Source organism: Alosa pseudoharengus, unplaced genomic scaffold, assembly GCF_046254945.1.
Source record: "Alosa pseudoharengus isolate Yale_2024_CS ecotype anadromous, Long Island Sound unplaced genomic scaffold, YU_APseudo_1.1 YU_APseudo_1.1_scf_12, whole genome shotgun sequence".
Lineage (NCBI taxonomy): Eukaryota > Metazoa > Chordata > Actinopteri > Clupeiformes > Clupeidae > Alosa > Alosa pseudoharengus.
Genome location: NW_027468587.1, coordinates 18,377,270 through 18,403,160, shown reverse-complemented (window position 1 = coordinate 18,403,160; position 25,891 = coordinate 18,377,270).

Below are 25,891 nucleotides of genomic sequence, written 5' to 3'. Positions count from 1 at the left end.
GGAAGGGTACTGTACGTCGTTTCCTTTTCAATCAGTGGTTGTGATTTGATAGTTGCATGTTTATAGGAGATTCTTAGTTTCTCTCTGTGGTAAGTAGAGGTGGCTGGAAATGTGTCGTGGTGTGAGTTAAGTGTGTTTGGGTGAGTGGGTGTGCGGTTAGACAGTGAAACGCTAAGCAGGTGTTGGATGGCCCAACAGGGAAGAGTATGCTAATGGAAGGTCTGTGGAGCTGTAAAGAGCTCCTGTCTTTCTGCATGGAGCAGGTGTGTGTGTGTGTGTGTGTGTGTGTTTAGGGGAATGTCATGTAATGGATTTAGAAGAGGGTGGTCCAAGATGGTGGGAGCCCTTTTCTTTTCCATCACTCTTTGGAAGATGGCGTTTGGGGCGTGGCGGGGGTATGCATGTGGTTAGCAGAGATGGGGGGGGGGGGGTTCGCAGACATCTACAGATGGGGGGGTTGAAGTGTGTGTGTGTGTGTGTGTGAAAGACTGCGGCGTGTGTATGTGTCTGGTGGTGGTGGTGATGGGATGTGGAATGTGTGTGTGGGTGGGGGGGGGGGGATGCAGGTTGAGTATGATAAATATGGCAATTCTATTTAGTGGCCGTCTGTTGAGAGCATATCAGCCTTAGGATCGCTCTCTTAATGCCGGCGCTATCAGTCCTGCTGGCCCCTCTGGCTGTATTAGTATGCTGGGTAATGTGTTCTATTTGTGAGTGTCCCCGGGCTGGCAGGTACAATTCCATTCGGAGGACTTGTTTATTTGCGCTCTGTTTCTCTGGGTGAGCGCCCTGGACCTGTTACTTCCTGGGCTGGGGGATCAGATCGCTCGCTCGCACAGGAAGTGCAGCAGATGGGGCCGGCCGTGCTGACAGCCACGCCAGGACGGTCATTCTGGACGGTTCCTCACAGACATTTGTGTGATTGCAAAAGACTAACTTTTCATGACACAGTTTGCATGGTGGATGTGTGTGTGTGTGTGTGTGTGTGTGTCTGTCTTTCTGTCTGTCTGTCTGTCTGTCTGTCTGTCTGTCTGTCTGTCTGTGTGTCTGTCTGTCTGTGTGTGTGTGTGTGTGTGTGTGTGTGTGTGTGTGTGTGTGTGTGTGTGTGTGTGTGTGGTGTGAACCTTAACTGTACACTATACACTGTAAAGTTATAAATATCAGCATTGTGCAGGATTTAATTTCAATCGCAATTTAACTTTCAACAATCTCTTATATTCATTGTATTTGCATTATGTATTTGCAGTGTCTGGAGCCTCTGTCAGTGTCTGCACTGAGAAATAATATGACTTTAAATAAGCTATAGATCTGCAAACCCTCATTCCCACTGCTGCTGATGAAGAGAGAGATAGCCTCCTCAGCGTTTAACTGACCAGTGCAACACCGCTTCCCTTTCTTCTTTATAGACCCTTTCAACAATAAAAACAAAAACAATGCTTGAACGTTCTAAATGGTTCCCAATCTACTTCCTCTGCATTAAGATAATAGCCTGGCGAGCCAGACCCACATTATAATGTAGGGTCTGGGCACTCACCGTTCGCAGTGCTCAGTCCGAGGGTCGGGATAATCAGTTGTCTTTCAAATTCCCTCTGCACGCAATAGGACGCAATAGGATATTTGTTTTCAAGTAGAAGGGAATTCAAGCCAAACCGTTGCAACTCTGCCATCAATCATTATGTTAAGCCCAACAAACGACTCTATACACGATTTCAATGCCAGATTTAGTTTCGATTTCTAGAGCTCACAAGTCAACGGAGAGTTGCTAGACTAGCCCTGGGGCTAGGGGCGCGTCTAGATTTCTAGGCTATTAAGATAACATATGGAATGTTAAAAAGGAAGTCTTGTGGGCCCAACTATGATGCTGATAATGGAACTCTCTTGAAAGGGTCTATAGGGAGCAGCACATGGGAGGAGGAGGGGGAGGGTTCGGTGGGATTGATGGGGGTTCCACAGCCTGTCCCAGGGCCTCGTGGTGTGCCCCACCCCACCCCTTCTTTCTGCGCTACTTGGGCCCTTTGATCACGTTAATCCGGCCCGCTCACACAGATACCACGCCACACATACCTCAACTCCCCACGATGACACTCCACCTCAGTCCACCCCTGCTCGCCGCATTCATGGAAGAAGAAGGGAAAAAAAGAGCAAGAAAGAAAGAAAAAAAGAGAAAGGGCCGAATGACCCCCCCCCCACCCCACCCCCCCCCAATTCCTAAATGTAGAGGGGGAGGATTGAGAGAAAGAAAGAGAGAGAGAGAGAGAGAGAGAGAGAGAGAGAGAGAGAGAGAGAGAGAGAGAAATAGCCAATGTATAGAGCCATCTCTCAGCACTTCATTACTGAAAAGGCTCTGATTGAAAAACGATGCTATTAGCTGAGCAATGTTGGAGTGCTGATCACAGAAATAACAGGGAGTTCAACCTTGAGCCAGAAACAACTGCAACATACTGTGGCTGGCAATTAGAATGTTGGAGTCCTCTTACACATAGACGCACACGCACACTCACATTCTTTTTTTCACTCTCTCTCTCTCTCTCTGTCTCTCTTTCTTTTCTCAGACATGCTTTATCTCTCTGTCATGCTGTCCTGTACTCTCTCTCTCTCTCAGTCACAACCAGAAACATCTGCACATACTGTTGCTCACATTTAGAGGTGAAAATAGAAAGACAGAGCGAGAGAGATAGAGAGAGAGAGGGAAGATGAGTAGAGAAGAGGAGGGAAGGTTTGGAAACGACTGACGACAGCAAGAGGAAGATGGACACTGGTCCTGCCTCTCTCTCCTGAGAGAAATCCTCTCAAAAAAGACAGAGCACTTAGCAAGAGCAAAGAAGAGTGTCAAGTTCTCTAAAAATAATTTGGGCAAATCTGTTTCAACCCCCCCACCCTCTTCCACTTCCCCATTTAGATTTGCAATATTTAAAATCTGTCTCTGGAGAGATATACAGTATGTTAAATCTACTGGCTTGAATTAAGCACTTTAACGCATTTTTTTAACCTGATGTCACCAGGGAATTTTGAGTTCCCAGTGAAACAGGCACGCAAACCCCCTTCTCCAACTCTGTCTGAGGTGATTCACGTTCTCTTGGCTGTGACGGCTTTCAGTCTTTCCAGTAGTTATGCGACCGGAAAACTTTGTTTAATGTGACCGGCAGGTCTCTGCTGCCCAGTTGAGAGGAGATGGACCGGGACATGGTTTGGTATGCATCCCAAAGCTGTCGGTAACTCGCACCAAAATAGAGTTCACACAAAGAACACAACACATACCGATTCATATATTTATTTTTTCTCAATATGGCATAACACCGTTTCCCCTACGTCCCCTCTCAAGGTGATTAACACATTAAGAGATGTCATTTCCTGTTACTTTTCTGGAGCTCTTTTGCTTCCGTCTTTGTTTATGTTTTCTTTATGACTCCTCATGCTTACACCTCTCCCTCCCACATGTTTCACCGAAAAGGAGGGAGCTGGCACCAGAGAGCCTCTCCTTGAACACACACACACACACACACACACACACACACACACACACACACGCACACACGCACCTTTGAATGAGCTCATTTACCGGATATGCGCTTTAAGTTTTTGTTTAGATTGGATTATGGTGGTATTGCACACGACTCCGTTATTAAAGCATTTCAGCCCCTAATCTGCTGTTTCTGCGGGTGGGGGAGCGTTTATGTCATTCAAATAAAAAAAAGAAGATTCAAATAACATACTCATGCCATCACTCTAGATGATCCCTTTAACGCATTTTTCTCAAAGTGTTGCTTGCATTTTGTGAGTGCGAGACGGATATATTTTTTATGCAGAGAAAAAAAAAGTGAAAAAAATTGGATTTACAAATAGCTCTTTAGTGGGATGGATGGCTTAAAGAGGCCAGGGTAGCCAGACTTAGGCTTATACTTAGACATACTTATCCACAGCTGCACACACACACACACACACACACATTCACACACATGTGCACATGAACACACATGCACACTTTCAAGTCGTGCCCTCCTTTCCTTCTTGCTCTTTATTCATCCTTTCACTCTACCTCTACATATCTGTTCATCTTAGTCGCCATAGCGCCCGGAGAAGGTGATCGTCCTGTGGCTCACTCTGCAGCGGTCAGCGTGCCTTCTTGGAACCAGAGTGGCCCTTGGACCGCCCCCCCCCCCCCCCTCTCCCCAACCCCCCGACCCCCAACCCCTCCCCCACCAGCCCTCTCTCCCCCAGCCCAGCTAGTAAGGGAGGGAGGGAGGTTGGGAGAGCAGCCCAACAGCACTGGGGGCTCAGGAGTGAGATGGGGTGGGGGCAGTGGGAGTTGTAGGGGTGTCTGGTGGTGGTGGTGGTTCACAGATCATGCCGTGAGGCTCCACGGGAGTGATAAGAGCGAATAAGCTGTCAGCGACGGCGTCGGATGGGCCTTATTGTTCATATTTAGATGGCGGAACAATGGAGGCATGTCAGACTCCCATAGTTCATAATCTGCTGATGCTGACCAAGTGTCAGTGTGATCCATGAGCGCGGAGGCTCCTGCATCCTTAAGCAATCCCCTGTAGGAATGTCATGGGGGAGAGTACAAATGGGACAGCATCTGCTGGACTATAGATAGATAGGTATAGAAAGAGAAGAGGAGGGAATGGGAGTTTGGAAAAGGGGGGGGGGAGTAGAGAGACAGAGAGGAAAAAAAGAAGCGAAAGCAAAGAAAAGGAGATGAGACAGATGGATAGAATGGAAATTAAAGAGGAATAATGGTGGGATGAAAGAAAGGGCCGAGGAGATGAAGGCTACATTTTCTCAAGTTTTTTTTTTTCCTCTTTTATTTTTTAATTCCTTCAAGAAAGCGAGGAAAATTAGAACTTCTTGATTGTGAAAAGCGCAATGGTTGCAACTCAGGCAGTGGCCAGCACCTGTGTATCCGACAGGGAAGTGTGTGTGTGTGTGTGTGTGAGTGTGTGTATAAGCCATAATAAAGACACTGAAGACAGAGAGAGATGCTAAAGATGATGAGGCCAAGAGCGAAGAAAAGAAGTACATAGAAAAGTGGACAGAGTAAGAGAGAGAGAGAGAGATAAAGAGAGAGATCTCATGAGGGGCCTGCCGTGTCAGTCGAGGATAAAGAGAATGGGTTTCAGCTGAAAGAGGAGGCCCCTGGATGCTCATTCCAGCACAATTAGATCTTGATTCAGTCCAAGTGTCGGGTCCAGAGCAAAGGCTCCAAACACCACTGCGTCCCGCACTCCATCCTCCGCCTCGTGCCTCTGCCCTGTCTCGACACAAGACAGTGATTAACACCTTTGAAATATTCCAATCTTTTCTTTTTTGAGTTGTGGACTTTGTGTTGCCTCCCACGCCTCCAGAGTTCTCCGTGGAAGAGTGTCTGTGTTATTGCTCGCGAGGCCTCAGAGACAGAACTTTCTTGAAGAGGATATGACACGTTGTTGGCAAGGTTGTTGTCAACACTTAGATTTGCTGTGAGACCAGTACAGACACTTCAACAACAAGAAATGTTAGTTTGTGTGTGTTTGTGTGTGTGTGTGTGTGACTGACTGGGGTTTGAAAGTGTGTCTTAAAGAAAGCCCACCCCCCCGACACACACACACACACACTTCTCTCTCTCTCTCTCTACAAACTCCATTTGCTGTCAAAACCATTAGACACGTAGGCAGAGAAATATGAGATGGTATCAGTAACGCATGAGCACCAGTAATTAGCAAGTGTGTTTGTGAGAGAGTGTGTGTGTGAGCGTGAGCGTGTGTGTGTGTGTGAGCGTGTGTGTGTGTGTGTGTGTGTGTGTGTGTGTGTATGTGTGCCCCAGCTCGACAGGTACAGGAAATGGAAATAATCACCATCCCAAACCTTCTTCTTGGAACTTTCTGAATTATATATCACCCATTGTGTGTCGCTGTGTGTCTGTGTGCGACCGTAATCGTGATGTGATATGATATGCAAATGGTTTCATACATTTTTTGCCAGCTCCCATGTACGGGAAAACAGAAACGACTGCCCTGTCATGCCATCATAATTACCAGCGGTGTGTTTAGTGAAGTGTCTGTCCCTAGAAGAAAAAAAAACAGTGTGTGTCTCCGGTGTCACTCCCTTGCGTGATTCGCCACTCCTGCTAGTGTCAGTTCGCATTGTGACTTAAGCTTGGCCTGTCATGGAGCAGCACACCAGCTGTGCTGGCCATGAATGCGTGCAGAGGCCCCCAAATCCCCACGCATCATTATTAGCGCCACTGAGGCAGGCTAGCATTGCACTTAACAGCAGTGTCGGCAGTCATCTTTATGGCCAGCGGTGATAATGTGTGTGTGTGTGTGTGTGTGTGTGTGTGTTAGCAGAAGAGCTAACACTTGTAAAAATGAGGCGTGACAGTCTTACACAGGAAGATGATCTTACCACTGCGCTTTATTGGAAAACTGTGTTGCCATCCTGTTTAATATGTCGACATACTTGGCTTAGATTGGCAGCACGCCTGGTATGTAGAAGGTCTGAGGACTTACCCAGAGTGCCCTGCGCACATGGCCACCATTGTTCCTGCCTCCCGCTCTCTGTCGCTGGGGTCCTGCTCAGCGTCAGGGGCCCAGGCTGTGACATCCAACACAAACAGCGCAGCCCCGACGTTCTGACAGGAGAAGAGAGCACCTTTTTGTATGCATGCTAAATGTCAGGCGACATCAGCGCGGCGCAAGGTTAGCCAGCCCTGCGGTGCGGCCTCCCACCCCCAAGGCCACCACTTGCCCAGTAATCACACAGATCCTGTTACCTTTTGCCTGTCTCTACACAGCAAACCTGAAACCCTTCCTGTCTTTTCACACCCGTCACCCCACCCCACACACACACACACACACACACACACACACGCCTTCTCCACTCCAGCCTTGATTCTTGTAGTTGTGCAAGTGTTTTGTGCACATAAGCCCCATTTGTGCATAGCCATATCTGAGGTTTACGACTTGATAATTCATGCCACATTTCTCACTTTCTGAGGCGAAGCTGAGTGTTTAGCTACAGATCTTTAGAGGTCCATTTTGAGTTTTCTGCAGAACAGTTCTAGCCAATTGCCCAAGCTTGGATTCTTTGTTATTAGCCACTACACAGAGGGGGCTTCAGTTGAAGGAAGACAGGCCACTGACATCATTGTAATCTGGAATCTGGTACAAGCTCAGAAACTAAAATAAAAGTGGACAGTGGACAATCCAAAGGGGAAAAAAAGAGGTGTTAAATGAATAGACAATTCCTTCCCCATTGCTCTTTGGAAATGTGGAATTTGATCTGCCTTTTTGGGACAAAAAAATTTTTGCAACCCTGTAAAAGACCAGGAAAGATTTTGTAATTTCAGGATGTTTAATACTTACTGCACATGTTACACAGTGAATTACTAGCAATGCCACTAAAGAAAATAAAGAACTAAAAAAAACATGTCCACTACCCCTGTCCTTGTGCAGGTGATGTCATACTCTAGCAATTCAGGAAACGTGGCGGCGCCCACTAGCCATACCTGCAACTGAGGGGTCTCAGTAGTGCGTACATACATGATGGCATCACAAACTAACCCTTACAGCAACCCAGAGAGAAAAGCGCAGGGATTGCTGCAGCCTCAGGCATGGCGTGTATGCCCAGGAGAGCACCTTGTGGAAAACACAGTGACCTAAGCTGCCGCCATGCAGCTGTTTCTGTGCTCTGGTGTCGGGCAGCTGCCTCTGAGACGTGCGGCAATGTTTGCATCAGATCACAAGATCACTAACCACACCACAGGCATCCAGTTGGATGTCAATCACTTGGCTGAGTGCCCATTATTGGTCAGTTTAGCTGTCACTCCCCTGGGCTCCACCCCCACAATACTGCACAATTGTATTGTTATATTGCATGCATGTAATTCTTGCTATGACATGTCCACTAGAACAAATCAGTGGCAAACGCTTGCAACATATTGCATTTGTTATTGTAATGTTCATTGGCATGTATGGTATTGTATTGTAATATTGTATTAAATTAAAAATATTTTTGAATATGCAATCCATAGTAAGGGTTTCCTAATGTTGTAAGATGAGACCCAATATGACTGTGTTGTTACACACTCCCCACAGTGTCCTTATGGTGATCTTAATTGTGGATATTTTGTTGGCAAGATTTTTTAAGGGGGTCTGTACAATCTGTACTGACATACATTTTCCCCATAGTGAAAAGCCATTGTTATTGGCTGTAAGAATCATTAGAGGAGTACTGTTTGAACACCGCGGCTACTTTAAATTTGGGTTGTAATTTTTCTTCCGAACTTAGCATAAACATTGCAATGAAAAATGTAACAATGTGTTAAATGGCTGCCCTTGGTATGTTAAATCGCAGGATAATGACAGCACTTTTGAATTACAAACACTCTCGACTATGCTAAAATGAAGAGCAACCGGGTATGCCAAATGTGGCTAATTAGCCGCTGCTAACCTCAGCTTCTTTAACAGCAAACACTCCTGATGTTCATAAAGGATTGCTGTTAGCACATACGGAGTGTTGCCACACATCGATTCAAGCTGTTTCACTTGTAATGAACACACAAATCATTGCAAACCCATATTACTAAATGGAAAGTATACTTGCAGACATGGGGGCAAAAATATACCCATGCCAATGCATATTAGCCACATATATCAGTACAGAACCACATGAGGCTACCTTTAAAGGAGAATTCCGGTGTGATATTGACCTAAAGTGTGTTGAAACATGATACCGAGTGTGAACGTATGTCTCATAGCCCATCTCGGCTTGTCCCCTGCACTCCAAAATCTGGCGCTAGTTAGCCAGATTTAGCCGATGCTAACAATGGTGGTGCTTCCAAAAATAATTCTGTGGAAATGCATGGATTCCAGTTTCTTCCAGTAGCAGCAACTGGAATCCATGCATTTCCACTGAATTATTTTTGGAATCTGATCCCTTATCATACCTGTTCATTCTTACTCGTCGCTCGACTTATCGTGACTAAATTCAAGATGTCTGCAAACGCTATACTTCGTGAAGGACCTGTCTGTATAAATCGTCTTGTAAGTAAACTACCAGTGCTTTTTCAAAGTTCTCAATGTTTCGTTTTAAATGTCAGGGCCCTCGGAAGTCTACCAATGAAGTGTGGAGATACATTGAGCCTCGTAAATGGTGTAAAACAGTGATTTATTTACATGGCTAGGCCGATGCCGGAGCACCACCATTGTTAGCATCGGCTAACTAGCGCCAGATTTTGGAGTGCAGGGGACAAGCCGAGATGGGCTATGAGACATACGTTCACACTCGGTATCATGTTTCAACACACTTTAGGTCAATATCACACCGGAATTCTCCTTTAATACATGCTAGACCCTGCACTATGCTGTAAACAAAATGTGCACATCTTGCTGCCTGTGAATTGCTTTCTCTGTATAATAACTTGGCAAATCTAAGTCACTAGTTCCAGTTTCTGTATTTTAATGATGGATGCAAGATGTGTTACAGAAGTCACGGGGGTCACACGCGGTTGGACTTTGCCTCGTCTCAGCACTCTCCACGAGCCGTTTGCGAGTAGCGCCGCCGCGAACCCCCGTGACCTTTGTGTCCTGCAAAGGCCAGAGGGACAAGAGTGATGAGGCCTCATCCAGGAGTGGAGCAGGGCAGAGAGAGAACGAAGAGGACTCTTAATTAATGAGGCTGTTTGCGGTCACCCGCGGACCACATGCACACACAGAGAGAAACTCACGCTGATGGGAGGTCAGCACTTAACTAGGAGGCAGTCAGATACGATGTCCACAACTATAGACCCTTTCAACAATAAAAACAAAAACAATGCTTGAACATTCTATTTGGTTCCCAATCTACTTCCTCTGCATTAAGATAACATATGGAATGTTAAAACGGAAGCCTTGTGGGGCCAACTATGATGCTGATAATGGAACTCTCTTGAAAGGGTCTATAGAAGGGATTCTGTTTCTTCCATCGAAGGCTCTCCATTTAGCCAATCACCTGTTCTGGACATGCTATATTTAGTTCCAGCACCGCACAGGGCATGCGAGAGGGAACATAAGACAGATTAGCGACTTTTCAAATAAATTAACTATCACTCTCCTGCAATGTGTGTGTGCATATGTAAGGGGAAAAAAATGAATATAAATAGCCTTTTCCGGAACACTTAAGATTAGTTTCCTCTCCCAGACAAAGGAGTTGAAAGCGGGGAAGTTGGGCTGAATAGATGCATAGCTGATGAGCAGTGGAGTGAGTGGCGGGGCTTTGCCACCCGGTTCCCTCCGCCGCAGACGGGTGAAGCGGCACTCTCTCGAGTGGAGCGGAGACGATGTTGCCGTGGTGCGGCACGGTGGTGGTGGCGGCCGAACTCTCCATAGACTAATTACCTCGGTCTCGCTGATCCGACGCCAGCGCCCCTCTCCTTCACACGTTCAGCAGTTAATCAAGGAAGAGACTCTCACCCTCCCCCCTCTCTCTCCTCTCTGTCCTCCTCTTTTGCCAGTTATTTTCTTTCTCTCTCTCTCTCTTGCCCCCACCTCTCACTGTCTCGCTCTCTCTTTCTTCGAATATGGCTTTTAAGAAAAGCAACATTGTTTTTCCTTCCCCGGTCTGAGGCAGGTGAGAGAGCAGGCATTGGTGTGTGTGGGGAGGGGAGCGGTGTTTAGGATGGAGTACGAGTGGAGGTGGAGGAGATGGAAGTGGTGGTGGTGATTAAAGTGGCCCGATGAAGGACGCCACCGGTGTCACGCCACCTTTTGGGACTTCTGTTTTAAGTGGTCTTAAATAAGATAATAAGGGCGGCCCGCGTGCGACGAGAGCATTAGCCGCGTGGCGTCCGTGTGAGTGGCGATAGCTTTCGCAGGGCGCTGGTTTGGCAGTAATGAGCCGGAGTTGCTTCACCATACCAACCTCATTAATCCCCTATTTTTTCACAGAGCATTATCACCACGGCCCAACAAAGCCTGCCGCCGACGCCACTGTGGCTTATAGCATGAGAGAACTGCCATATTCGCTCTTCCCTCTATCTCTCTGTGAGCCAACCAAGCCATCCACCAAGCCCCTTCTCCTCGCAATTTATTATACACTGCACCCAGACTAGAGCCAAACCTCCCAGTATGGGCCTATCTGTCATCTCTGCATTATCAGTAAAACACACCACCTTCCATATTGTGCTACAAGGGCTCCGGCAAATTACTATTTTTATGGGCCATGATAAAGGAAATGCTGCCTTATGTTCAAATATTTTACTGTCATGTGCGCCACAAGGATTGAGTGTGTTTCTTTTGGAGGCTGCCTGTTTGTACAGTGGTAATAGATGTGTGTGTGTATGTGTGTGTGTGTGTGTGTGTGTGTGTGTGTGTACAGCTTTTCATGTGGAGACGTATACAGTGTTACGTAAGGGAGTGCATTCTTTTTTTTTGTGATCAAATTTGTGGGGGGTGGGTGGTGTGTAATTCTACAGTAGGGGAGCAAATCTTTGGTGTCTACATTTCTTTATTTCCTTATGTAAACCTTTGTTGCAGGTTTTTTGAAAGAAAGTAGAAAAAGAACCTCAGCAATAATGTTGTGCATATTGAGTCAATTATAAATTACTGCCTGGGTGATGCCACATAGTGTATTCTAACTAAATGTCCTTATGTTGACATGTTACGCAGATGAGAGAACTACAGTGTCTATTTATAGCCAGGCGAGTCATTGTCACGTTCCTCACATTTACATAATTTTCACCATCCGTGCAGAATAAAACCCAGCCAGCCTCTCCGGCCTTCTGTACCATAAACACCAGGCCCAATGTATATTTTACTGTTCTGCAGGGATGCAATGCCATTAGCTCTCTCTCTCTTTCTCTCTCTCTCTCTCTCTCTCTGTCTTGCTCTCCTTTCTTCACTTCCTCACTGTTTCTCTCTGGCCAAAGGGGTGGCATATGACAACAGAGTATTTATGACCCTTTGTGTTATATCTGACAATAGCGCATGAAGATAAATGATTGTCACGAACCCATTACACTAATTTCTTGCATACTCTGTCACATCTACCAACTCATTAACAAACTAAAAAAACACAGTGCAGTTGAAAGCATAATCATACAGAGTAGATGACAAAACGGTCTAGGGAATAAATGGCAATATGGTGGAAAATCTGTGTATCTCAGTGTCCTTGTCTCTCTATTTTCTCTCCCTCCCTTTCTCTCTCTCTGTCTCTGTTTTCCTCTTTCTTTTAGCACGCCTCCTCTTTTCACTCTCAATCCTGCTTTTCTGACAGATACCACAGACCTAAAGTGACAACCCTTCAAACGACAGGCGCAGAAACCAAGCATTAATTAAGTCATTGCCGGACTGTAATTTCCTTGAGAAGTAAAAAAAAATGTGCAAGAAAAGGTTACTGAGACCTTTTCTGTGTCAAAATTACCATTCGTCATGAATATTAATGCGCCTAATGAAGACAACCTTTGCTTCATCAAGAATGTTCTGGAGCAGGTGCCAAGCTGATAGACTCGCCCTGTTTTCCCCTCCAGTCCACAGGAAAACTGGCACACGTGGAGATTTACCCATTTATGTCAAAGCTCCGTCCACTGTCACTGCCAACCCCAGTACACACACACACACACACACACACACACACACACACACAGACTTCAGTGCCCTGTAAGGTAATGTCATATTGCTTTGAGTTCAACCAGTAAATTCTGTCTTGTGCAGCTGAACATGGCTCATTTCCTTAGCACCCTTCATGTGATATAATTGACCTTGAGGGGGTCTAAAACCTTTTGTTTTGGTCCAACCAGTGAGGCTTTCTGGAATTCTCTTGGCCTCCACTGTCGCTAGTGAAGCATAGTCACAGGATGGGCTTTGTGTCATACATCCTGCTATATTTTCATATTAAACTCACTCGAAATGGAGGCAAAGGTGTTAGTGAGTGTGTGTCTGTATGTGCGTGTGTGTGTTTGTGTGTGTGTGTGTGTGTGTGTGTGTGTGTGTGTGTGTGTGTGTGTTTGACAATTCGTGACAATGCACACATACATATGTGTGTTATGTGTTTGTATTCTGATATGTCATTCGGCTGAAGAAGTGTGTGTGTATGTGTAAAAATCCATATGGATTTTCTCTATCTAATTGACTCACTTTTGAGTGTAACCCATCACTCGCTGTGAAATGATAGACATGCACACTCCTCCTACTCTGACTCAACTCAACCCAGGACCTGCATACCGCACACACACACACACACACACACACACACACACACACACACACACACACACACACACACGCACACACACACTCATAAAAACCAGACTCTCCTCTTCTCTCTAGACAGATACAGTGTAGTCCTCTGTCTATCTCGACGGGACAAAAGCCCTTCTCTCCTCGACATCTCTCTCTCTCTCTCTCTCTCTCTTTCCAGCTGTCACATGCCTCTCATTAATGCAGTCCTGTCACAACCCACCCCACCCTACTCCGCCACTCTCACCCCCACCCCCACCCCCACCTGGGGTATCTCACCGGAGGGTGACAGTTGGCCGGTGACTGACGGCTGCTCTTTTGTGGTACAGGAGATCCTTCACTGCCAACACTTTGGTAAAGAGCCCCTCTGCTGTCACTATGTGCTGCAGAGGGACAGAGACCTCTTCTGTACACAAGCGATAACCCCACTTAGGGTATAGTCCATCCTTTATGTGTGCCATAGTTATACGCCAACATTATAGCTCTTTTTCAACTTTTAACTTTATACTATACATAATCTTTGAACCAGGCCTAGAGCAGTTGCCCTGGCTTTAGGGCTTTTTCACACACATGGATGCTGAATATGAACTTACTATTAGAATATTAAATGCTTACATACTTGAAATGAGTGAACTTGAGTGTATTTTTTGAGTGTATACTTGCACTACAGATAAGCAAAAGTCCAAGTTAAAGCAACAAAGAACTTTCCCTCTGTCGCACGCACGCTATTTGTTTATCCAGCACCGGCTTTGCAAATAACGATGTCCACAGACAAGGTAGAATATGTTGCACGATTTATGAAAGTATATGTATTGCGACATCAGATGCAAGTCAAATTTGTAGTTTCTTATGTCTCATTCCATCAAACTACAGACCGCTACCCGATCTGGCAAACTTACATAGTAGGGTTATAGCCAATAGAGGGCCGCAAAGCGAATGCAGAAGTGCCTTTCACCCTGTTACAAGTTGATGAACCACTGAAACAATTTTGGAAACATTATTTGAAGGTACAAAAAACTCTTTGGTGTTGCTTTAAAGCCATGTACTGTAAGCCAAGCCCTGTACTACATTTACTAAATGTTTTAATTTCTTAAATGTAAAGATGTATGTAATTAGCTACAGCTAGATACATATACATCTTTACATTTGAGACAAAGTGATACATGTGTAGTATAGTCGACACATCAGAGAGGTAGCCTTCATATGCTGTTGAAGGCAGAGGTCTGTTGTGTTGACATGTAGTTGGATCAATCCCACCTATATTTTGTGTGGGCAGATATTTCGTTTTATTCACTTGTCAAAGAACACAAACATGTTTTATCATATATTGCAGTATATAGTGTATAGTAACTGTCCCCAAGAGCACAATATCAGAAAGTGTTTTGTTGGTGCAAAGTCATTGCACACATTTCAGAATTGTGTTACAGCGCAGCGCTAGTGTCGCGTTGTATGCACTTTAACTCCACTGTGTTGTTTGAGGACACGGCAGATCACATGTCACCACTTTCAATGAACTCACGCGAATGAGCCCCTGGCTAGTGATAAGGCCTGACAGAGAATTGACATCCCAGCCTGCTCTGGCTCGCTCGCACTAAAGCTCCCTGCCACACAGCAAATGACCTTTTGCACATCCATCTGAGAGGGAAATAATTGGCCATTTATGGGCAGGAGAAAGAATTTTTATTCTATCACTCAGTTACATTTTTATCTACATAAACTATACATAATACATAAGTCACACATAGCCACAGGGGTGTGTGAAACTGATGAAAAACTTCATAAATAGGCTACAGAGGGCTTCAACATGCTTTTCTTCTTACACCTCATGATAAAGACTTGACTTTAATCACTCTCTCTCTCTCTCTACCTTTCTCTCTCTCTCTTTCTCTCTCTCTCTTGTCTTTGGCCCCTTTGTTCCAAACATGGCTATGGCAGTCGGTACATAATCGTAGTCCAATCGAAACAACATATATGCATTTACCCAATTAGCCACAAGACACACACTGTGCATCGAATGAACGCCGCCATGAGGGAGCCAGCACCTTGGATACAGAACAAAGCTGACCTCCCCCGTCGACGTGGCTCCAGATCAAAACTATACATTAAATGCACTAATAACTTTGGCTTAGGCCTGCATCGGCAGGGGACTGGAGCGAGGGAGGGAGGGAGGGAAGGTAGAGGAGGGAGGGAGAGATAGTCTGATTCATGAGGGGACAGTGGACCGGGGAGTGACGCCCGGCGCTCCTGTTGCGGGGCCTTGGGGAGTCCCCGATGCTCGCCGTCTCTACTGGCTTGTGTTAATTTAACGAGCGTTAACACTTCTCCGATCCCTCCTCTCTCTTCTTGGTTTTTTTTTTGTGAGTAATTAGAGTTAGGTAGGTAGATACCCACGGAGTGGAGGGGGAGGTTTATGGGAGCGGGACACACACTGTGCGCTTGTCTCTCATCACCCCTCCAAGAGAAGCAAATTAATAATTGGACTGGGACTTTGATTCTGGGGGAAAAAAGCGGTTTGCTAGTTGGAAAGTTTCTAAAGGAGATTAAACTGACGCTAACGTGTAATATAGCTCCAATGATACTGGAAAAAGAAGAGACTAGCCACCTGTGGTGGTCTGTTAGCCACACTAGCTCATTTACAAAGCACTGGTCATATTCATCATGCGTGAGGGAGCGCAGGATCATTCAGCAAACCATGTTCTGTTTGTGAGTCCTTTTGTACTTAGGAAGCATCTTTGATGAACGAAAATGAAATGACGGCTCAGTGAAATTGACTTCCATGTTCTATATTTCCAGTTAACAATCCTAATGTACGTGTAAGCTCCCTCTATGTTTCATACAACCAGACAGGAGAAGTAATGTGAACACACCTTGTCATTTAGCATTGCTAATCAGTGGCAAGGCTACGAAGTTATCTCAGAGGTGAGAACACGTAGGGGGTGAAAAAAGAAATGGGAGATGATGGGTGATGGGGTTAATACTCCATCAGACACCAAATTATCACCTGAGCAGAGGTCTTCTTTTCTCACACAAAGGATATTTCCCCTCATACACACTCTTAAGAGCAGCGCAAAATGCTATGGCTAAAAGCCTGCTGCAAGAGATCATCAGGAACCATGACAAAAATCAATCACAGATGCATCAACCTGGTGGATGACTTCAACATTCTGTGTACTTACTGAGAACATAAACAAACAAGAGGACCATTACATCTCAGAGATAGAGAGGGGCCATAATAGCAAAGTTTGACACTTGAGGAAAGATGTACAAGAGGAAAGGATAAAGGTTCACATTGAGAGACAAAAAGAGGGGGTGGGGGGTACAGACAGACATGTGTGTGTGTTTGTGTGTATGTACAGTGTTGGTGATAAGGAGTACTGACGGGAAGAATAAAAGGGAAGTGAGGATGCAGGAGGTGTGGGTGTGTGTGTGTGTGTTTGTGTGTATGTGTGTGCTTAGGTGTGTTTGGTTGTGGATGTGTGCGTGTGTTTGTGGGTGTGTTTATAAGTGTGTTATGCGTGTTTGTATTTGTGTCCATGGGTAGTTGGTGGAGGAGGAGGCGGAGGAGGGAAGTGGGTTGCAATCAATGTCATGTCATTGTCTCTGAACTCAGATTCCCCTCTCCCATGCAACTGACCTCCCCTACTGCTTATGATTCCCGTTGCTATGGCAACAAATGAAAACAAGTGCGAGCCTCCCCGTGTTCCGGGGCTTCTGAGGAATGGAAATGAACGCACCGCCACGCCGTGAGCTCACACACATGCAACTGTATTGGCAAGAAATCAATCACGGCAAGTCCCGCCGTCGCACCGGACCACTAGGCTGTAACATATCAATCCATATGTGCACACATTCCAGTTTAATCTTCTCCCTGCACACAGAAAAGAAGCATCAAAAGATGAGCCTCTGTCTCTATCTCTCTCTTTCATTCTCTCTTTCCACTCTTTTACACTGAGCCTTTAAAAGCAATCTTTGTTTCCCTTTTCTGTCTGCATTTTTTTCTGTCTCACCCATAGCATAGCAGAATCCCAGGTGCTTGATGGGGCTGTCTCAACCCATAGCATAGCAGAATCCCAGGCGCTTGATGGGGCTGTCTCAAGCCATAGCATAGCAGAATCCCAGGCGCTTGATGGGGCTGTCTCAAGGCACAGCATAGCAGAATCCCAGGCGCTTGGTTGCGGTGCGTTTGAGAGCATTGTGCTCTGCTGTGCTGTGTAAATGATGATTAGTATTAGGGCTCTGTGGGTCCCTGGGTGCTGAGGGAATGCTAAGCGCTGTAAGAATGGGAGCTGCGTTGTGGCCCCAGGGCCCGACACAGCCGTGTGTGTGTGTGTGTGTGTGTGTGTGTGTGTGGGGAGGGGGGATCCACTTTGATGAAGGTCTGGGCTTCATTAAAACAACTCACACACTGCCAAGGGTCAGCATCAGCAGAGAGACAGATTGATAGATAGACAGACAAGACAAACAGACAGACAGACAGACATGCAGACAGTCAGAACAGCAGACAGATCTAAAGCTCACACTGCCAAGGGTCAAGATCAGCTGTACATAGAAAGGCAGAAAGAAAGGCAGATGGAAAAGGAGGGCAATAGACAAACAGACAAACAGACAGACAGACAGACAGACAGACAAACAGATACACAGACAGACAGACAGACAGATGAAATGACATACAGACAGACAGACTGATCAATGCATTTAAAAATGGATAGTCACAGAGATTAATACAGCAATTCACTGGGGGGAAAACTACACTTTCCTCTGAAATTAATTATTTTGAATTAATTTTGCAATCTATTCTAGTTATCTCCTAAAGTTCACTGTTCATGAAAAAATAATGTGCGCGACCAATTCCTTTACGAGCGCCATAAAAATATACTGTTGTACTTAAATTTTTTAATAAAGAGACCTGGAACATTTAGGAAGACTGGCATATGTTAATATCAGCATGAGCTATGGCCTGTCCAGCACCCCCTGCTAAAAGTCCTCTTGCACTCCAAGCTAGCCCTGCCTCCCAAAGGTCAATAATATTTTTATATACTGTGATAATGGCTTCCTCTAAATCTGCCTCAGATTAGTAAGGATGGACACAGAGCACAAGGTGTGCATTTTAACACCAAGAAACCTTCACACGCCTCCCCTCACAATAGCAGATGGATGACAAAACCCAGAACAGGTCAGTTGGCTTTCATGGCCTGTTTTCTATCAATTTACTGATTTGTGTCATGTTGAAGTACCTTGATTATGACAGGCCAGATGTATTACACACACACACACACACACAAACACACACCATCTTTGGGTTAAATGTATCCATATAGCCTGACTATGATGAGCGAAGGAATGTTTACAGATGCACAATTAATGATGAACGACACAACAACACCTGCCCCACAAACAGTTCTGTAACACTGCCAAATATCATCAAAAAACAATGATCTGTCTCTGTTTCTTCTACTTTGAACTGTTGTATGTATCTGCGCATGATAATTTACTGCATGGAAAATAAATTAGCATTCGTAATGGTGCACTGGTGAAGCCTCAAGCAACATATTCATGTAGGAATTGATGAGCTATTTGAAAGGGAACTTAGCAGTTGAGATGTTGTAGCTGTATTGTAGTACTTCTAACTCTTTGTCTCTCGTTTTTTCTTTCTTTCTTTCTTTCTTTCTTTCTTTCTTTCTTTCTTTCTCTCTGTCTTTTGATATTCAAGTCATTTGAAATTTCATGGTTTTATTATAGCTCCCCTATTTTCTTTCAATTCTCTTTCAATTTTGCTTTCTTTACTTTTTGCTTCTAACTGTTTCTAATGCTAATTATTCTAACGTGGGCAGTACTGACGTCAGAGCAGTTTGATGATTGTGTTTAGACTACCTCTGTGAGGACTGAGCAGTACTGATTCCCTCAGACGTCCTGTGATGGTCAGCGGAGTCTGGGGGGAATTTGCAGGATTCTAAAGCCAATTTCCATGATCCGAGAGTAAAGAGAGGAGATTGTTTGATTTTTACATTTAAGTTTGTGTGTGTGTGTGCGTGTGTGCACGTGTGTGTGTGTGTGTGTGTGTGTGTGTGTGTGTGTGTGTATGCGCATGTGTCTTGTCCTATGATCTCTCTGAAGGACTGCTCTCTGGCTCCCTGGTCATGCTATGATTCCTTCTCCTCTCTCACACTGACACGATCCTCCTCTGCTAAGGTCAAGCCCTACAGAATGTCAGGGATGATAGTATGCACCGAGGCTCTTTCATTTCATCCAGCCATTCTCCAGTCCTCTTCTCTCCGCAGTCCTCACATCTTTTTTCCTCTAGTGAATCTGGAGAAGCAAATACATTTTCACTGTAACTGATTTCAACTGTGTAGGGCTCGAGACCTAGACCTAGAGAGTTATTATAAAAAATACATTTGTAGACTCCATCTGCTTTCTGATAGGGAAAGTGATCATTTTAAAATCATGGTACATTGAAATGATCAAAAACATTTTTGATTAAGCTGCCTTGAAAAAGCATGCAATTTAGCCTTGGTAACAATAAAGCTAAGTCGCTGGAATTAGTTAAGAGGCTTTGCATTAGGTTTATGTGTTTTGCTGACCCATCATCAGGTAATCGTTGCAGTTGATACTTTTTCTCTGATTTTCTTGTGCTTCCTCACTGTGGCATGTAGAATAGCACAATAGCATCAAAATACCCAAACACACCATTTTGCTCTCCATTATGCAAAATTATATTTAAAAATATACATTTACAGTAGATAACAAGCGTTTTAGATCCAATTACATTATTTTGTTTGGGAAATGGTTCTGATCTAATACTTTGTCAATTTAAAAATTAGATTCATTGTGTGATTTACAAATGATATACTTGCAGACATGCTCAGATGTAACATTCTAAAACCAATGTAACCTGATGTAACACAACCTGATGTAACATAAACATTAAGCTTCACAAACTTAATAATAATTAAAAAAAAATACAATTCTGAGTCAAAGTAACTGCCACCTCAAACAAATAAAGATGGTAATGAGGGGAAGAAAACTGGAGAGGTTGCATGAAGAAGTGCGGAAGGGCTGACAGTAAGTGCTCGAGATTGCTGCCGCAGGGGTACAGCGATGGCTCTGATTCTGCTACTGTGCCCCCAGCTAAATGCTGAAGGCCCTGTTGCCTGGAGCAGCTAGCTTTCAGCCACAGGCAGCTAAAGATTGTTTTCTTTCCAGCGTGCAGCACCGCACCGTGCACCCCCTCAGTCGCTCGCGCTCTCTCTCCTGCCTGTCCGCTCGACAAGCACCATCCCCACCCCACCGACACCTGTCGTCTCCAATGTCAAGAACAGACAGAAGAGCAAAGACAATAGCCTGGGAAAAAAAAGCAAGAAACTCACATTTACACACACACACACACACATGCACACACATGCACACACTCACCTACACACACAGAGACATATTCACACAAAACAGCTATAGAAACAAAATAGAGAGTGCTGGTTCTATATTTAATTTTAAGTGTTCAGTGCCGTGCTGAAACTGATCTGGTTGTTTATGTATTGCAGTTTCTGTTAAAATATCACATAGCGAATATGGTCAAAAATAATGGCACTTGGTATAACATTCTCATTTATTGTGTTGCAGTGTGCAACTTTTGAGTACCTCTGATGATGCCCAAAATCCCCTAACCCTAAACACTTTTTTATGTTTCATTTTTTGTTGGTTTGTTTTAAATTGTGTGTTAGTTAATGTCACCTTTTAACTTTGCCCTGCAAAAAGCAAAAAAGAGAAAAGAAATCATTGGTATTGCAAAGGCAGTCAAATACGTTGTAATAATGAGCTTAATGTATTCAAGGATTTTCTTTTTTTCAGTATAGTACCACCACATCAAACAGTGTTGTGCGTTTGAGTTGCAGTGGAGATGATGTTGACCCCCCCAGACGTAAATCTGCCCGGCTCAGGGGGTGGCGGTGTTGTCGATGGGGGGGAGAGGACAGTAGCGAGGGAGAAACGTGCTACGTGCCATCATCTTCCCCCGAGATGAAGGGGGAGACAAAAAAAACACCTTCACAAATTTCTGCCTTTGTTTCTCCTGTTGTTATTTTGCCTCCGTTTCGTCTTTTTGTTTGTTTGTCGACCTTGGCCCTGACAACTGACCTTCCCACGTCCAGAACGAATGGTCTAGAGGAAAAAAAAGAAACTCCATGACATTTTGGTCACACGTGGATCTGTGTGCACATCATGAGTGTGTCTTTATGTGTGTGTGTGTGTGTGTGTGTATGTGGGTGCCTGTATACATGTATTTAAAGGGGGGAGGATGGTCCAAAAAAAATATTCCAAATAAATTCATTAAAGTAGAAGGGAGTGCACTGAGATGTCAGCCCTTCTCTGGGACTTTGGCCGCCATTGCCAAAGAAGTGTCAGTGTGTGTCGTGACAACTTCAGTGCGTGCGGGTGGAGATGTGACCCCCGGGCCGGAGGAGGGAGGGGCTGTGTCCCTCCCCCTCCCAGGATCCTGACAGATGTCATATACCTCCTCCATGGGCGCCTTCTGTTTCCTGCTCACCTTTCCCCATCCTGCGGCGTGAGGGCTCCTGTCTCCCAGGCGTCAAAAAGCCCCTCTCCTCTCTTCTCCTCTCCTCTTTTCTCCTCTCCTCTTTTCTCCTCTCCTCTCTGCTTTTCTCCTTTCCTCTCTTCTCCTCTCCTCTTTTCTCCTCTCCTTCCTGCTTTTCTCTCTCCTCTTTTCTCCTCTCCTTTTCTCCTATTTGTTTTTCTCCTCTCCTCTCCTCTGCTTTTCTCCTCTCCTCCTCTGCTTTTCTTCTCTCCTCTTTTTTCCTCTCCCTTTCTCTCCTTGGCTTTCTCTACTTCCTCTCTCTCCTCTTTTTTCCTCTCCCTTCTCTTTACATATCCAGTGTGGGTGGGTGTGTTTGCTTATACCAGGAGGGCCACTACAGGAAAGTGAAACAAACAAGGCGATGGGTATAATAAATCTGTAGGTTTATCTACAGGGGTGGGTCTGTCAGATTAACAATTCTGTTGAGAGTAATCATGAGATGGCTGACGTACATGTATATCAGACGTTCTTCAAAAGTAAGGATACATTGGCCCCAGCCGTGGCGCGGCTGGCTGGGGCACCTGCACCGTACGCCGGCGACCCGGGTTCGATTCCCGCCCCGTGGTCCTTTCCGGATCCCACCCCGACTCTCTTCCACTAGTTTCCTGTCATTCTCTACTGTCCTGTAAATAAAAGGCCAAAAAAATAAGATAAGAAGGATACATCTCTGCAGTTCATTTACCACAGGCCAGCTCCACTGCTGGGTAGATGCACTGGGTGACTTTATGGATAACTTTGAATTGACAGTGCTAAAAGGTGTATTTGTTGGCTTTAGTGATATATTAATCAGCCTTAAGAGAAAATGCAGTGCAATCTATCTTAATATTCACAGATCCTTTGTACAACAGGCAAACACCGTTTGCTTTGTCCAGAGATGGACCTCCAGGTTGTCATTCTCAATGGACGTACAGATACACTGACTATGTGTGTCATGTGATCACATGTGATAGAAATTTTCCAGCTGCATGAATAATTATCTCTTGTGACTTGTGACATGTAGTCATCTGAGGACTCTAGCTGTTCACCATGGCCTGTTTAGTGCACCAGAATGTATGTGTTACTGTACATAGCTGTGGCCATTGGCAGAGGACATTGTCCTTGTGAAAGTGGTTGAAGAATGTCTGACGTATGTTTGGTGTCATAATTTAAGACTTGTGAGTTTTGAGGTATAGAATAACAAATGATTCCAGAATAAAAATATGTGAACTGAGTGCTATAGGTCTCTCCAGAGAGAAGAAGTGAATCTCATGCCAAGTGCCGCTCTGCTTACTGTCATTCTGCATGCTTCTCTGCTGCCTTGGGAAGCTAATATTTTCTCCGCACTCCAGACTCATGCATCCGACGTACATTCGATGCAAGTGCAATGATTCCTTGCATATTCCATCAATCACTCTGACAGTCATGGAGAGAAGATTCCTAGGAGCTTCTCTACCATTCAGCTGCAAGTAAAGAGAATCAATAAGTGATGTTAAAATAGAAGAGCATCAACACAACGCTTCCGTTAAAAAATAATAAAATAAAAAATAAAAAATACACACTTTTTTGCTCATTTGCATTTGAGTGGGTCTACCACTGCATTATTAATCGAGGAAAAGAGTCATTGCTTTGGTGAGCGATGGGCGGTATCTAGGTGAGGGCAAGTGTGCATTAAGATGTACAAAAGTGCACTGCAAAAGTGAAGCAATTATGAGTCCAATTTACAGTGACATTTGCAGGTAATAGGAATAGTTTAATTAACTTTTTCCTTCCCAATAGACCAAATAACAAGAGGGGCATTAGGATAATGGGGATGAATAATGTTGGACAACAATGAAAACATAAAACATACTTTGAGTGAAGCCACCCCCCCCCCCCCCTACTGTATGCTTATGAGGTTCCTTCTCTTGAGTTTTTTTTTTAATCAAAATATCAGTTTCAGATTTAACTGCAGGACTGAAAAGAGAGCTATGAGAGCTGCTCATACAGATCTCTAGGCCATGTTCACATTTGCATAAGTGACAAGGAACTTGTGCCCACACATACACACACACACACACACACAGACACACACACACACACACACACACACCCTTCATACATATAACAGTAGTCTAAAATGGGCATGCAAAACAAGCCTTTTGGCAGGGCCTGTGTCTGACTGAGACCTTCCACTGGAATATAGTGACAGGTCTCCAAGCTGTGCTCCCACCCGGACCTCCAATTGTGCCATCTTTATCTTTCTCTTCTTGGTGTGTGTTTGTCTGTCTCCTTTCATACTGATTTTTTTCTCTTGAACCGAAAGTTTTAATAAACATAGTACAACAAAAACAAAAAATAAAATAAAATAAACTTATGGTAACATAGAATTTAAACTGTACACAACAAAACATATTTGAGCAACAGGTACAATACTGTCCTTTTCTCACTGTGCTTAGGTCTAATAGCAGTGAACTGTTACTGGTCTACTGTACCTCCTACGCCTACTGCTACTCATAGCGTAACAGCAGAGAGGAACTCTCACTTTACACTTGAAATAAACATCCCGATCATTTCTCCTCCTGTTTTGAGCGTTGGCATGTTGTGGAGGTTAAACAATTTCACTGTGCTAATTGGCCAGTGTCATGCCTGACAAGAGCGTAAACAAACAAAGGGGAGGAAAAGTGAAACAAACGCAAGCTAATTAAACTGATGAGAGTCAAGGAAAAAAGGGAAAATGGGCTTAAAGAGAAAGAGAGAGAGAAAGAGAGCGAAAGAAAGAGAGAACCTGAGTGCCTTCTGATGAAAAATATCTACTTATTTTGAAAACCCCTCAGCTTATAATTGGACACAATGTTCACTGCAAGGAAAGAGGATGACTGCAGTGACTCCCTGAGAATTAACCTGAAATTTCTCTGAAAAAAAAAATAAAAATAAAAAAAACAAACAAAAAAAACAAATTCGGACGGTTTTCTATAGTGAGCATTGTCTTCATTCCGGAAAAGTCACCCTCTACCGTTGGCATTATGGAGTGGGCGGTATTTACAGCCGGGCCTGGATGCTCTGCAGCACTCGTAACATGTTATGGCTCCCATGTGGACGTGTTTGCAACTGGCTCCCATCTTTATGGCTCTACGGGGAGAATGCTACTGATTACTACCAGCTCTCACACTGGACACACAATGCCACACTGTCTCTGCCGTGTCCACTCGTCTCTCTCTCTCTCTCTCTCACACACACACACACACACACGCACGCATGGCAGGGATATTACCAGAAGCAGCACGAGGGGCTATCGGGGGCCTCTAACCCTTCCTCTCACTCTCTGTGTCAGTTTCTTCTTTTGCACTCCATCTCATGCACACTCTTTTCACTCTCTCTGTCTGTTTCTCTTTCGCTTTTTTGCTCTCCCCAGTCTCTCCCTCTCTCCCTTCCTCCCCCTGTCTCTGCCTGTCCCTCTGGCCATCTGTCATGTAATGTTTATGGGCCCTTTTGCTTTCGTGTCCTGATGACCACTGTCACCGGGAGGTTCCCATTACGATACGCCCTGATGAACGATGTCTCCCCAACGCCTCGCTGACACCACCGTGTCCTTGGCCGTGATGGCATCTGCTTGGAGAGGGAGGGAGGGAGGAACGGACGGACGAAGGGATGAAGAAAAGGAGGGAGGGAGGAAAAAATATAGGTGTGGGGAGGGATTGAGTGACGACCTGTCTGTCACAGCTGCGTAGGGGGGCCTCATACATCTCAACACGGAGTGTCACATATCAAAATGGAAGAGTTCACATTTATATTTATAAGGCCCCAGCTCACATTGACAAACATGCTGAACATCGGAAATTATGTCCCGTATAAACGCATAAGGTGAGCTGACACCCCCAGTTCACAGCACTGTTTGTTAAGCTGGGCACAAGAATCAAAGCTTTCAGTTTCAGCTCAATCGTCTCTAAAAATCTACTTCCTGGCCATAAAGACTAGACATGCTGAATATTGTTTCAGCAGAAGCTCACAATTTGTAACCAATACCTTGGGTGTGAACATACAGCACCAAAGAAAAAGGTTGGACACCGATCTGTCTATGTGACACACACACACACACACTCACAGTTCAGAGCAGTGCCACTAGAATTCTGCATGTGTCACCTTGCCTCCGCCG